Below are 16,901 nucleotides of genomic sequence, written 5' to 3'. Positions count from 1 at the left end.
TAGATTTACAGGCAGTTGCATGAAGATCCGATAGGCAGTGGAATGTGTGATTTCCGCCTTTCTTCATGTTCCTTGTTTGGTTGTGGGCTTAGGGAAGATTCACCCAATCGACTGTCTGTTCGATTTTTTTATTATATATAATTTGCATACACTAAGTAATCGTAGGAGGTAACAGGACGGGTGATACCAATTACATGAATCAGAACCTTGAATCACAGATTATAAACATAAAGAAACTTATACTTTTTGGTTTCAAAGTATTAAGATTACATTCCATTTTACTAAGAAAATATAGGATTTTCTGGAGGAACACACGAACATTTTCAAAGAACAAAGAACATATCTTTTCCAACAAAACACATATGAACTCACCAACTTAAATGTTGACACATTTTCAAACCACTTGTATTCTCAAGAAAGTTAGTAGACAGGTACCCTCTCAAGCGTTACGAAGACGGAGCATAGTAGCATTACGCCTTAAATTTTGTAATAGTTTTAATGTTATACAAGTAAAATACTTATGAACTCACCAACTTAAATGTTGACACTTTTTCAAACCACTTGTATTCTCAGGAACGTTAGTAGACAGGTACCCTCTCAGGCGTTACGAAGACGGAGCATAGTAGCATTACGCCTTAACTTTTGTAATAGTTTTAATGTTATACAAGTAATGTTTTGAAAACAATGTAAATACTATGTTATTAATACAATGGTTGTTTTTGCTTTGATTACTATTATTCAGTTGTTGTGATACTGTACATGACGTCCTCCGCCCCCGAACGTTTTCGCCGTTCCGGTTTGGGGTGTGATAGATTGGTATCAGAGCATTGTTTATAGTGAACTAAGTATATCAACCTATAAAAGATATACAACTATAAACACAATGGGATAAAAACACTCTGACCAAGAGTTATACTTTTTAAATATATTAATATTTTTATGAAAGTATACATACATGCAAATATATATACTAGAACAAGTATCACAAGAAGAACAAAACAAAAGTTTTTAGATGTTGGACATTGCACTCAAACCTAGACAGTTATGTAATCATATCTGAGATAAATATAGCCTGATCAACTATGTTTATTTGAGATACGACTAACATGTGTTTGGGAGTGATTGTGGTGTTGCAACAAGTCTAAAACTTATCAACACTACATAAAAAAGAACACTAGAACCAAACATAAAGTATAAAATACTATAGGAGAATTTTATGATACTACACAATAACAAGTCTAAAAACTTATCAACTTCGTATACCAAGAAGCTCTAGAACCAAACATACAGTTAAAATACTATAGGAGTATTTTAGGCACTATAACTAACTTATGTGAAAACTAAAAGACCCTTTCTGGTAGGTCTATAATTACTGAGTGTATACGTTAATAATTAAGATTTATAGACTTAGAATTTGTGTTTTTTGCTCTACTGTCTGTTCCTTGTTTGGCTGTGGTCTTAGAGTAGGATCACTTATTTGAAGGTCTATTTAATCTTGGTTATATATAATCTGTATACACTACATGATTATAGAAAGACCCGGTAAGGATCATCCTCGTAAAAGTTTATTTTTAATAGAACTTTTTTATTAATCTCGTAGATTCTTTAGACACTCCCATTATCGCACGAACAACATAGGTAGATGTAACTACTCCATTACAATAGCCAACAGAGGAGTTAAGGAAGAACCAAAAGAGGGTTCACGAGGAGGATTCCGAGAAAGGACCGAATGAAGAGAAAGGCACTCTATACGTCACACTAGTAATTTATAAAATGATATAACTTAGTGAGTTAGTGATTACACTACTCACACTATGTGTTAGGTTTATCACTTCTTTTGTAACAACAAATACTAGTACAAAAAGTCATAGAATTTCGTTTAAGGGAGATAACTATTAAAATTTTATAAGTTTATTCTATATAGACTTCTGTTATGAATTGTTTACAAAACTCTATAAAAGTCAGAACATGATACGCACAGAACCAAGATAACATAGTTCAAGCGACACACGAGTTATAGCCACTACTAAACACTTACTACCGTTTCATTATTTTAAACCTTATGGTAGAAAGATGCCTTCCCGTATACTTATAGGGTATGATCATACCAGCACTAATGCACCGGATCACATCAGAACTCCACAGTTAAGCATGCTTGGATGAGAGCAGTACTAGGATGAGTGAACTTAACCTTTGTACAATATCTATTTCTACTCACTACCATGAATACATCATAGGGATGTAGGTCAAAACATTGAGAATCACACAACAAAATGAGAAAATATATATGTATATATAAATAGGTAAAATACAACTAGAAACAACCATAATTACTTACGAACTCGTTTGACATCATGCAACATAATCATGTCTTCACATGGAAATAACCGGCCAACCGGTGAAACCTTAATTCTGCAGATAGACGTTGCTACCTTTCAAGTTGCGTTCACAGCTGCCGTGACAGCTGTCATGGCACATCTCAACGCTAACAACACAAACAAAAATGGAAACAGTGTCGACAATTCAAACTGTAGTAACAACCAAGGAAACCAGCGAGTGTCGGTCATCAAGACCACCCTAGACCACAAACCTAAAAGCAAGAAACAAAAGTTCTGGAAAAAAAGGAGCGCAAATTATCTCAAAGACTTGCCAAGAGACAACAACCTGTGGCAGCCCCTGCAACCACAACATCTACCGCTCCGATACCAGCCAGTCGATATGCTGGAACACTACCGAAGTGTAACAAGTGTGACTACCATCACAAGGGAGTCTAACAGGAGTTTCATTGCAAGAACTGCAACAAGAATGGGCACTCGACTCGTTTTTGTAGGACTCCGACCCAACACATCACCTCAACTACCGATGCTAGTACAAGTCAAGTATGTCATGCATGTGGTGAAATAGGACATTTCAAGAGAGATTTTCCAACAGAGAAGAATGACGGAGGAGTTTAACAAACAGGACAGAAAGGAGGAACGAGGAACCTATTGGGAATTTTGGTACGTTTTCCAAATAACAAAAATTAAGCATCAAATTTTCACAAAAGTATTTGACAATTAAAATTCAAAATCATAAATTGCCTTCTCATTCAAATAAAACACATCATTCATATAAAAACTAAGGATCTGTACAGGTGAGCTATGATGGCTTAGTGTAACATTAGAGTCATATATAGTTAAGATTCTGCAGGCTTAGAGTGAGTGATTCCGCCTCATTTCCTATTTCTTGTTTGATTGTGGATTTAGGGCAGAGTTACTCAGTCGAATGTCTTCTCAATCTGAACTGTATACGATTTGTATACCCTAAGCGATTATAGAGGGACTTTGTAGGGATCATATTATGATATTTCATCCGTAATTATCGAAGCACTCTTACTGCCTATATTCGCTAAATGCGGTACAATTATTCACAGTAGTAATAACAAGGATAAAACAGAGAACACTAAAGACATAAACATAGAATGTACTATCATTCTAAGAAACACTTCCTCCTAATTGACTTAACACCCGTTATGATAAGAATTATGACGATGTCATTAGACATGAATTGGCTTGGTCCTCACCATACCAACTACATGTACTACGGGAAGACTCTTCGCCTTAACCAATCGTTTAACGAAAACTTTTCAAACTATAACGAGAAACCCGACACAAACATTTATATCATCTTTCGCTTCAAAACTCAGAAGTACCCATGCGAGGGGTACCACACCTTCCTAACTCACTCCGTAACTTGAAACGAAAAAACACCAAGGATGTTATGGAAGTCAGTAACCTTCCAGAAGTATCCTCAGCAGACCTCCTAGGAATACCACACGTACTTCAAGGCAAGTTCAAGAATAGAGACTAAGGACCCATGCAACTAGTCTATCACTACTAAGGGTATACGCGAGGGTGGTATATAATTAATATTCTATAGATTTAGGATGTGTGATTCCGCCCAAACTCCTGTTCCTTGTCTGGTTGTGGACTTGGGGCAGAGCCACCCATCTGAACGTCTTTACAATCTTAATTATATACGACTTGTATACACGAGGTAATGGTGGATGATCCAAGTATGAGTCCTACCATGAACTTCAGGGCAAGGCTGCCCAAGACTACTGGTGGGCATACTATTATTCAAAACAAGTAAACCAAACCCACACTTTCTCCCATCTTAAGTACACCTTACCATCCCAACACAAACAGTCAGATTAAACGAAACAAAGTCGCATACTATTAGTGAAGGTCCGCTAGAACTCCAAGCAAGGACCTGAATTCACTTAGAGATGAGAAAATCAAATGGAATAGAAGTATACACATCTTTCCCCAACCCTTGAAGTCCCTTTCAGAATGTTAATTTCGGGACAAAATTCCCTCTAACGGGGGGATAATGTGACAACTGGAAAATTCTAGACAAAACTAGGTGTAAACTTCAATCATGTACCAGTGAGTTCATAACGTAATCATCCTAAGGGAGAGATAATTGTAACGCCCGCAGATTCGGGCTAGTCAATTTAGAGACAATAAGCGTCAAAAAAGTGAATTTTGATAGAGGATTATTTATAATAAATAATCTTAACTAAGTTTTAGTATATGTCACAAGGTTTCTGTACATATAAAGAACGCCGAAATCCAAGTTATAACGAAGAAGTTATGACCTGTCGAAGTTTCGCGACGGAACCGGCACGACGCTGTGTGACGTAAAAACTGAATTTATGATAAAATGCTTTTTGGCCTTAACAATCTAAATAAAAGTCGTAGTATACGTTAAACCGAGAGTGTGCATTAAAAGAACGTCCAAATCTGACTTCGTATGAGGAAGTTATGATTTTTCTAAGATTTGGCACAGTAGTATACAGCCCGAAAGTCGAATTAAAGATCGAGCAGTTTTTAGCCGACACAACCTAAACGAGAATTGAAGATCTCGTCAATACTAGTTCAACGATAAAAAGACAGACGAAAACGGACGTCGGATGAAGAAGTTATGAATTTTTACTGGACTTTTCCTGTCCCGGCCTGTTAAAATTATAATATTAAAAATAAATTCAAAATTAGCCGATGGAGTCTAAACGAAAGTCGTAGAGTATGGTCTCACCTACACGTGGATATAAAGAACGTCGAAAACGGAGCTCGTATACGAAAGTTATGCATTTTTGAAATTCGAGGCACAAAATGTGAAGCCCTTCGCATATGCAAGGTCCGAAATCAGCCACGTCGCCTATACCTTCGCATGTCTAACGCATGTCCCTAGCCGAGACACGTCCGAAGCGAGTCGCCTATGATATCCGACACGTGTCCTAGCCGTGGCACGTCCGAAGCGAGCCACGTATCACCTGCGAGAGCCTGACGCGTGTTGCTGGCTGCGAGATTTCAGACCCCTATAGAAAGGGTGCGAATCTTCCCGGTTTTGGTTGCTACCTTACCCACTTTTTCACACTTTCCACCTTCTTAAGCTATTCTACAAACCCCGAAGCCTCGGGAACCTCCCTAACACCCGAAGAAAGTCCCGAAGCACCCGAAGTCCCCGAGAAAAGAGTCTTTTCGGTTTGAAACTCGGCCCTCGCAAAGCCCGGTTTTCAACAAGAACTCTCGGTTTCGTCAAGCAAAATCATTTCTAGAAGCGAAGTGCTATCAGAATCACCACCTTTATCAACTGAGTTCATACCCTATATTTTACAAGTCTTTTCTATGTTTTTAGGGGGGGGGGGGATACAAGTAATATAGAAGAAAATTTACTTTAAAACGCAAACATCCAAATACGTTTATCTTTCTATTTTTATGAAAAGATTTTACTATCAAATTCGTATATTATTACGGGCAAAGTTTTGGTAAAACATAACGATGCGATAAACAAATACAAGAGACTTCGTTTTATTCAACTAAATATATATATATATATATATATATATATATATATATATATATATATACAAATATTGAGTATAACTTGAGTCCTATGATAGACTATACAAATACAGATATTGTGTAAATCTTATTCACAATATACAAATATTGTGTAAATCATATTCACATACTCTTACACTCCCGAGCTTGTGAGGAGTATTGGGTGTTGTTGGGAACATTCACATAAATCTTATTGCAACCTTTTGATTTCTATCTATAAGCTTGTTTAGACTTAAATTAGAAGGTTAGGTTATTTTCAAAGAGCTTGTTTTGAATTTGACAACTTGGTTAATGGGAAGTGTTAGAACTTGTTAACACTTTCAAGTACCAACTTAGGTGGAATTAAGTAGAAATCATTTCACCCTTGGAATCACATTGCTAAATTATCTTGCATAGAGTTGGAGTCCTTACAAATCTTGAATCTACTTCATTTAATCAGTCATTTACTTATTGCTTTATTCTATCGTTTAAATCATTGTTTATAAATTCCCCCCATTCTGTGACCATTTTTGTACCTTACACAAAAAGGTATAAGCACTTGTCTCGTGTCTCTGTGGATCGACCCTGCTTACCTTGTATTACATTTTTAGTGCAAAGTAACAGTGTTTTGGAGTCATTTTGTACCCCTTTATTTGTTGGGTTTGACACGCCTAACAAATTGGCGCCATTGTCGGGGTCACGATGTTACTAATTGTTTATGCCTAGATCTTTCCGTACAGTTACACCACTGCCAATTGATTCGGAGATATAAAATAACTGCAAAGAAGTTAAGGAAGCAAGCCAAGCTTCGTAAGAAGCAACCGGGCTTCGGGACTTCTTCATCATCTAACCCTACTGTCATCAACATTTGGGAGGACATACCCCTCTCAAGTGTATCTGCATCCGAAACAGAAAGCCTATCATTCTCATCTCAACCAACCTCACCTAAAAGTACCACTCCAGCCTCTTCACCTACTTATAACATTCCAAATACTACACTTACAGAAACTTCAACCACTACTCATACCATGGGAGACAATCATGGAGGGAATCCACCTCCAAACCCACCACCCGAACAAACCCTTCGCCAATGGGCGAGGCAAGATGTTACTCAACAACCTCTTTGCATCACATATCCGGCAGCCACAAATCTTGAATTAAAGTCTGGACTCATCCATCTACTCCCAACCTTTAGAGGCTTGGAAAATGAAGATCCTCACAAGTTCCTCACTGAGTTCCATGTTGTATGTGTGGGCATGAAACCACATAATGTCACGGAGGATCAAATCAAGCTTAGGGCATTCCCCTTCGCGGTGCAAGATGCAGCAAAAGACTGGCTCTATAACCTCCCACCGGGGACGGTTACTACTTGGGTAGATCTTGCGCGCCTCTAATTGTTTATGCCTAGATCTTTCCGTACAGGTACACCACTCCCAATTGATTCGGAGATAGAAAAAAACTGCAAAGAAGTTAAGGAAGCAAACCAAGCTTCGTAAGAAGCAACCGGGCTCCAGGACTTCTTCATCATCTAACCCTCCTGTCATCAACATTTGGGAGGACATACCCCTCTCAAGTGTATCTGCATCCGAAACAGAAAGCCTATCACTCTCATCTCAACCAACCTCGCCCAAAAGTACCACTCCACCCTCTTCACCTACTTATAACATTCCAAATACTACACTTACAGAAACTTCAACCACTACTCATACCATGGGAGACAATCATGGAGGGAATCCACCTCCAAACCCACCACCCGAACAAACCCTTCGCCAATGGGCGAGGCAAGAGGTTACTCAACAACCTCTTTGCATCACATATCCGGCAGCCACAAATATTGAATTAAAGTCCGGACTCATCCATCTACTCCCAAACTTTAGAGGCTTGGAAAATGAAGATCCTCACAAGTTCCTCACTGAGTTCCATGTTGTATGTGTGGGCATGAAACCACACAATGTCACGGGGGATCAAATCAAGCTTAGGGCATTCCCCTTCGCGGTGCAAGATGCAGCAAAAGACTGGCTCTATGACCTCCCACCGGGGACGGTTACTACTTGGGTAGATCTTGCGCGCCTCTAATTGTTTATGCCTAGATCTTTCCGTACAGGTACACCACTCCCAATTGATTCGGAGATAGAAAAAAACTGCAAAGAAGTTAAGGAAGCAAACCAAGCTTCGTAAGAAGCAACCGGGCTCTAGGACTTCTTCATCATCTAACCCTCCTGTCATCAACATTTGGGAGGACATACCCCTCTCAAGTGTATCTGCATCCGAAACAGAAAGCCTATCACTCTCATCTCAACCAACCTCGCCCAAAAGTACCACTCCACCCTCTTCACCTACTTATAACATTCCAAATACTACACTTACAGAAACTTCAACCACTACTCATACCATGGGAGACAATCATGGAGGGAATCCACCTCCAAACCCACCACCCGAACAAACCCTTCGCCAATGGGCGAGGCAAGAGGTTACTCAACAACCTCTTTGCATCACATATCCGGCAGCCACAAATATTGAATTAAAGTCCGGACTCATCCATCTACTCTCAAACTTTAGAGGCTTGGAAAATGAAGATCCTCACAAGTTCCTCACTGAGTTCCATGTTGTATGTGTGGGCATGAAACCACACAATGTCACGGAGGATCAAATCAAGCTTAGGGCATTCCCCTTCGCGGTGCAAGATGCAGCAAAAGACTGGCTCTATGACCTCCCACCGGGGATGGTTACTACTTGGGTAGATCTTGATGCTCATTGTCTCTAAATTGACTAGCCCTGATCTACGGGCGTTACAATTATCTCCCCCTTAGGATGATTACGTCCCGGGATCATCAACGAAAATAGGGCTTGTATAATGATTCCATACGTTATCTTTCCATCCTAAGTAATAACCGCGATGCTAAATCTTGCACCTGTTCTTCGTACTATGTTGGACTTTCATTTGTAACCTTCAAGTTACAAAATAAATCCTTATTGAGGACTCCTTCTTCTTCTTAGGATAAGTACTTTCCTTTATCTATTGTAACAGATCGATGGGTCATGTTCTAATGACCTCTCATCGTATGATGCAACGCCTAGACTCAAGTCTCTTAGAGTCAAATTCCAGAATGGAATATACCTTCCTTCATATTCTAATGTGATATAATCACATTTTTGCATGTAGCATTTCTAGCTACAAGCTTCCTTATCAACGAGCGCGATGCCATCGATCGCATTGATTTCAATGTTCTGACTTAAGTCAGATGTTACATCGAACTTGGTTCCATGAACCACGTAACAAACTCATCGTAGTCGGACTCAATTTGATATGACCACTAGGGTCGGAATAACAATCATCTCATTAGTCATTACCAAAACGATGGTAACGACATACTTGAATAAAACGAGACCAATTACTAGCTTCTTGGTAACCTTGTGACTTTCCCTGATCCAAGCGTGAGTCCTGTGCTTCCAGTAGTATAGATCTCTACTACTATTCACACCTACTCATACTCGTCCCAAGTATTGTCTCGCGGTCCCCAAGTCCTAAAATCACAAAACAATTTAACACATACGAATGTGTCCAGTTAATCATAAAATTTTCCTAGACTCTACTAGGACTTCTTCCATGCGTATCTTCAATCATCAATTCTACTTCAACTCGGTTGGTGATGGAAATTCCAGAAGATGGGACAACTTCAAGAATTACGCCAATCGTTCCACCATCCTGCCAATCGAAGGTGTACTTCAGACGTACCGTACTCCTCTAAACGTTCCGTTATTTTATCAGACATATTCTAAAGGCAAGATACCACTTTTACGATATCTTCCGATAGGTGTCATTCACTATCATAAGCCTTTCATTTCCTCCATTTACTTAATTCTCTACGAGTCTTCACCATAACGTTTTGTACACCCAAGCAGACGTTCGGTGTACCGGGCGATAATTTAAGATAAGAAAGCTTTATTTACGATAGACGTATAAATCTCCTTATCACTCCGAAACGTTTACATGCTAGTTCTAATACCGTATTCGTACGCTTAGAATCCTAAACACGTAAGGTTTCCAGATCCGGTTGGAAACAAACCATAGATCCAAACAAATAATATCATATATGGCAAACATATAACATTTAGCACATAAAAGCATTTTAGGCAACTTTCCTAAAATATACTAGTGTTCGTGTCTAAAATATGGTAGACACTCATCTCACAATCATCGCTTAGCATTCTAAGTTTAAGTCTAGAAATCCTACAAATTCCTAGTTCGCTTAAACTAATGCTATGATACCAACTGTGACATCCCCAATTTCACGTCCAGAAAAGTTTTATAAATCAGAGTAATCGTTTAAAGAAAACGGTTACGGAATTTGTTCCCAAAACAAGATATGATAATAACTTATCAAAACATTTCACAAATAGAATGTATTTTTATTTAATAATAAAACCTCGGGATGTCATGTTCCGATACAGACACATAAGCATAAACATATCATACATTCATTTACACTAGTGATTTACATCTCTTATAATCTCTCAGTGAAATGGGTCTTCGCATCGATACCTGTGATACAAAGAAAGCTGAGTGGGTCAGGTTGGGAGCCTGGTGAGCATATAGGGTTTTCAACCCAAAATAATATATTTATTATATTTAATCATCAAACAATCAACCCAATTACCCATCCCCATTATCTCCATTTATCTTAAGGATCTACCCTAAGAATCATCTATCCTTCATCCTTAAGGATTGACCTGAGGTATAGGCACGGAGTCACATCGTCGCTAGGGTTTACTCAATAGGTGCTAACTCCATAGTCACCAAGGTTTATACAATAGGCGCTAACACCATAGTCACCAAGGTTTATACAATAGGCGCTAACTCCATAGTCACCAAGGTTTATACAATAGGCGCTAACTCCATAGTCACCAAGGTTTATACAATAGGCGCTAACTCCATAGTCACCAAGGTTTATACAATAGGCGCTAACTCCATAGTCACCAAGGCTTATACAATAGGCGCTAACTCCATAGTCACCAACTATCCCATCTACCCATGTTCTACCCAACATTTTCATAGATATAAATACTTACACAGTTTAAATCATTTAACACGTGTATAAAACATCAATTCCACGCCCATCTCAAATAGACAAACAATATATAACACATAGCACGTATTTCATGGCAAACACTTCATATATATATGTGTTAGAAGAAAGTTACTACACACTCACACAAAACATATACTTAATATATTCAAACAATACTTGTATTAAAATCGTGTTTGTGAAAGGGACTATACACTCACTTGATAATACGATTATCGGACAGCACTACGGCTCTCCAAGTAGTAACTCTTCGGTGAAACCGTGATCTCTTCACACACCGGGCTTCTCGCGGGCAGAGCTTCGACTCGGAAACTCTTTTCTTCTCGGTATCTTCGGGCTTCGAGACTATCTTCGGGTCTCGGGATGATTTCGGGGCTTCGGGAGTGCCTCAAGAGGGCTAGAGAGGGTGTCGGGAGTGAGAGAGTGAAGGAATTAGCAACCAAAACCCGACTGCCCTTCGATTCTATTTATAGGGCTGATTTTTCGATTTTCACGTCGTGAACAGTGTTTTCACGTCGTGGGCTTGAACGTCATTGCATGCGTCATCTTCCACTTGCTCTGGGAGGCTCCAGAAGGCGTCAGAAGCCATGCCATGTCGTGACCACTGATTTCACGTCGTGGTCTCTGACAGTCTTGGGGTTTCGCGCCCCGAACTTCAGAAATTCATAACTTTCGCATACGAACTCCGTTTTCGACGTTCTTTATATCGACGCGTAGGTAAAAACAAGATTTAAAATTTTATTTAGACTTCATCGGCTAATTTTGGCTTTATTTTTATTACATTATTTTTATATTATTTTTAGTAGGCCGAGACAGGAAAACTCCGCTAGAAATTTATAACTCCTTCATCTGACGTTCGTTTTCGTCTGTCTTTTTACCGTTGCACTACTAATAATGAGATCTTCGATTCTCGTTTAGATTGTTTCGGCTAAAAACCGCTCGATCTCAAATCGAGTATTCGGGCTGCATACTGCTAAGTCGAAACTTTGGAAAATCATAACTTCCTCATACGAAGTCAGATTTGGGCGTTCTTTTTACGCACGCTCTCGGTTTAACGTATTCTACGACTTTCATTTAGATCGCTAAGGCCAAATATCGCTCTAACATAAATTTACTATTTACGTCGCGCTGTGTCGTGTCGGTTCTGTCGCGAAACTTCGACAGGTCATAACTTCTTCGTTATAACTCGGATTTCGGCGTTCTTTATATGTACGGAATCCTTGTAACATATACTAAAACTTAGTTAAGATTAATCCTTCTAAAAAATCTTCCATCAAAAAGTCATTTTTGATGCTCATTGTCTCTAAATTGACTAGCCCTGATCTACGGGCGTTACATCAAGTATGTCCTTAGAGGACATAGTGAAGAGTTTGGCAACTAGTACACAAGCTTTCCTGCAAGAAACAAAACCAAGCATAAAGAACTTAGAGCAACAAGTTTCATAGCTTGCTACTTCCGTAAGCAAACTAGAATCTCAAGGAAAGCTGCCCGCCCAAACTGAAACGAACCCAAGGCACAACGTGTGTGCCATCACACTGAGAGGCGGAAAGAGCTACAATGATCAAAAAGTGTCGGTTGATCAAGAGGAAGAAATAGTGGTCGAAGAGGAAACCAAAGAAGAGAAGGAGAAGGATAAAACAACCAAAAAGAAGTCCTTCGTCACTAAATATAAAGCCACACCCGCTCCATTTCCCGAAAGATTAAAGAGCACGAAGAAAGAACGAGAGGAGAGTGACATCATGCAAATGTTCAAAAAGGTTCAAATCAACATCCCACTCCTCGAGGACATCAAGCAGGTACCTAGATATGCAAGGTGCCTTAAGGATCTTTGTGTATCTAAAAAGAAATTGAAAGGAAACCAAATCGTAAAAGTTGGGGAGAATGTATCCGCGGTTTTGCAAAAGAGGATGCCCCCGAAGTGCACGGATCCCGGTGTCTTTACCGTGCCATGCAAATTGGGGAATCTTTATGTACCTTGAGCCATGCTTGATCTAGGTGCATCTATAAATGTCCTACCATATTCCATTTTTAAATCAATTGGTGTAGGAATATTGAGCAAAACCGATGTGATCATCCAACTTGCCGACCGGTCATTAGTACACCCGAAAGGTATACTAGAGGACGTGTTAGTGCAAGTCAATGAATTTGTTTTCCCGGCTGATTTTTATGTTCTAGATATGGGAGATGATGACTCTCCAAGTTCAAGTTCCATACTTTTGGGTAGACCTTTTCTTAAAACTTCTAAAAAACATTGATGTCTACAACGGAACTTTAAGTATGGAATTTGATGGTGAAGTTATAAACTTCAATGTTATGAAGCAAAAAAGGTTCCTTCTGATGTTCAATCTGTTAATTTTGTGAATATGATCCAGCCATTGGCTGAAAAGAGCTTAAACTTGACTAACCATGATTTTATGGAGTTAGTCTTGTCACAAAAATTAGACAGGGACAAAGCCAAAGAACTTGCAAAGGAGTGCGGTATAAACGAGGAGGTGCTGGAGATTTTGAAGTTCAAGGATGATAAGCACATGCGGATTGATGGAAGAGAAGAAGAATTACCCACAACCAAATCCAAATCTACCCTACTGGTGGAACAAGCACAAGATTCGGGAGAAAAACTCCACCGGGCTCTTTAAAGATAATACATGTCGAGAAGGAGAGCACTCAACCGGTCATCAACTCAAATAAACCATCGAAGAAGGAGGTGGCGAGAAGGTTGATGTGTTGGAAAGGCCCACCTACTTAGAACAAAGCACATTCAGGGGCCAAGTCGAGCCAACGACTTAAAACAAGGGCGGCTAACCGGGAGGCAACCCGGGGGTATATTTGTCCTTCTTTTAAAACTTTTTAGTCTTTGGTAAATTTCAAATTTTTTATGTCCCAAATGGTTTTAAACTTGTTTTTCTATACCTACAAAATGAATCTCGGGCTCCAAAAATATTTCAAGGATAGCTTGGGAAGGACGAAGAGGAGGTTCTCACCACAATTGCAAGGCTCCAAGAACGATTTGGTAAATTCTTTCCATATCTTTAGTCGTTCATATTTTACTTAAAATTCAATTGGTATGCATTTGTGACTATTGTGGACCCATTCCCAACCCAACTACCATCCTCCACCAACCCCGATAATTAGATGGCTATGCCTCTCTCCAAGCATCGAGGACGATGCTATATTTTAAGCGTGGGGAGGGGCATCCATTCATGCATAAATACCGTTGCATATAGGTTGCATGTAATTTTGTACATATTCCATTAATTTTCATTTTCTTTTTCATTTTTCTGCATAGAAAATTTTTCAAAAGCCAAAAAGATTTTCTTTCTAATTTTTATTATTCATTGCATTTTGAATCTAAATTTTTGCATTGCATTCATTTGTTTTTAAAAAAAAAAAATTTGATCCAATCCCAAGCAACCGAATTTTCCCAAAACAGTTGAGCTGGTAAGTAAGTCGTTTGCCTTGAGATTAGACTTGCTCTTTTTATTGAAAATCTAAAAGCAAGCTAATCACACACGAACACACCTCCCGAAGCTACTCGTGCAAAACAGAAAGTGAGAAGATTGTCAACATTGGAGCATAACAGCAGGTATTAGTCAATTCTTTGGGACGTATGACTGGTCTTATGAGTAGTAAATGCTCAATTGAACTCAAAATGCCAAATTCAAAAATTCATAAAAAGAATACAAAATTTCAGTGTCCCGAGCCTTCCAGCGCTCTAAAAAGTCTTTTCTACTCATCCCCTTTTATATACCCTGCTTGGGGACATATTTCCAACTATACCTACGGGTCTTTGCATGTTAACTTCAGTCCCCCGAAAAATGCCTAGAAGCCCTCACAATAATAGACCATGAGATGTCCCATGATAGGAAAGTCAAGGATGAAAATATAAAGAAATAGGCCTAGCAAATAAATTTATAAGAGTGTTATATGTTATCTTTGTTTTGTTTTGTATTTATTTGTTAAAAAAGATAATAATAAAATAAATAAAAGAAAATAAAATAAAAAATAAAAAAATATTATTAAGTAAATATGTGACCTTTGGGACTCGAACAAGTAAACTCTGAGGGGTGTTCTACACCTAATCGCCTAAAGCTAAATTGTTTGGGACTGATTGGGTTGAAAGTTCGCTACACGGGTTCCATAGAAAGTCATGAACTTAATAATAACAAATAAAGCTAATATGTGGCCTTTGAGGTTCGGGCAAGTAAACCCGATGGATCTCTTTAAATCTAGCACACTAAGGTCATTTGATCTAGATGTGTTGGTTGGAAGCCTGTTACACGGATTTCAAAGAAAGCCATGAGCTTTATTTGTAGGAAAATATAATTAGATAGTTTGTATATATTTGTGTTTATAGTTTAATTGAATAATATGTTTAGGAAAAATGTTTGGCTGCCAAAAGATTCCCTTGGACTTGGACTTGAACTTATGACATTGGGACTGACTGTTAATTACTTTGACTAGTGTAAGTGGTTTGAAATTTGTAACCAATCTGGGTAAATTTTAGGGAATTTTTAGAAGATATTTTTTAGAAAAAGATTGTTGTTAATCAACAAATAGCTGGAATCGGTCATTGTTATATTTTGTGAAACAAAGATGATTGAGCATGTTTTGTCACATATAATTTCACGAGAGTAAGACCATAATTTGTTCCATGAATTGACTTGATGATATTGAGACGGAACAAGTGTTGTGATCTTTGATTATGTTGAGTTGCATTAGGGGGTGGCTAAAGTCTTATTTCTATTGTTATATAATTTGAGACTAAAGCCTAGTTGATTCAAGGCACGACAGGTACATTCTCAACTTTGGTACAAAAAACAGGGTTAATTGGGTTGGATTCTTTTTCATGTTTGTTTTGATTTCTTGCATTAAGTTTCAAAAAGTTTTGACTTTGATTTTCTTTTCTTCTCCTTTATTTTATTTTCTCTAGTTTAAATTTTTCTTGTTCTTTCTTGAGGACAAGAAAGGTTCAAGCTTGGGGAGATTTGTTAGATGCATTTAATGCATCCATTTTGTAGTTTTACTCCATAGAAGTGCATTGCATTTAGGTTTAAACTCGTGCATTTTGCATGTTTTTCGGGATTTTTCATGAGGCAATTTCATTCACACATTTTTGTGATATTTCACGGACTTTTGGAGGTAGGATATTGTTGGAGGAGGTAAAGAAGAGTTGCGGACAAAATTTCGGGACTTGCGGAGCACCGAGGAGCAAGATATAAAAGAAATGAAGATTTTGGCTTTATAGAGATTTACACGGCCGTGTAAATGGAAGCCTTGCGTTTACACACCCGTGTAAACGTAGATTTCTGCGCAGTGTATTTTAGCGTTTACGCGCCCGACGGTGTTAATTTACACGGGCCGTGTAAACGTAAATGCGGGTTTTAAAGCAGTTTTTCACCATTCTTAAAGGGGGAACCGATTTTTTTAGGGAGGAGTCGATTTTGAGAGCAGAGAAGGCGATTTTATGGAGGATTTTGGAGTTGATTAACACTTGGGAACCTTTGATTTCACTTTGTAAGAACTTTAATTTCATTTTCTAGATTTGTGATCTTGTTCTAGTCATGAGTGGCTAGAACCCTAGTTTCTCCAACTTCATGTCTTGACTTTTTAGTTGCGATTTCAATCATGTGATTTGATGTTTGCTTCCAATTCCTACCTAGTGAATTTGATTTTGTTTCAATTGAATGTTTGATTCTGATTGTGATTCTTATTGATCATTTGAATTAGGGTTAGGTCATTCAAGTTATCTAATTGCAAAATCCATAATTGTTTTGTGAATTGGACTAAGTAACAAACACTAAATTGATTTCCATTGAATGAATTTAGTGTAAATCTTATTCACATACTCTTACACTCCCGAGCTTGTGAGGAGTATTGGGTGTTGTTGGAAACATTCACATAAATCTTATTGCAACCTTTTGATTTCTATCTAAGAGCTTGTTTAGACTTA

Source organism: Lactuca virosa, chromosome 4 (genome assembly GCF_052849685.1).
Source record: "Lactuca virosa cultivar CGN04683 chromosome 4, Lactuca_virosa_CGN04683_v6, whole genome shotgun sequence".
Classification (NCBI taxonomy): Eukaryota; Viridiplantae; Streptophyta; class Magnoliopsida; order Asterales; family Asteraceae; genus Lactuca; species Lactuca virosa.
The sequence above is the reverse complement of the archived record's forward strand: the minus strand, read 5'-3'. Positions refer to the sequence as shown.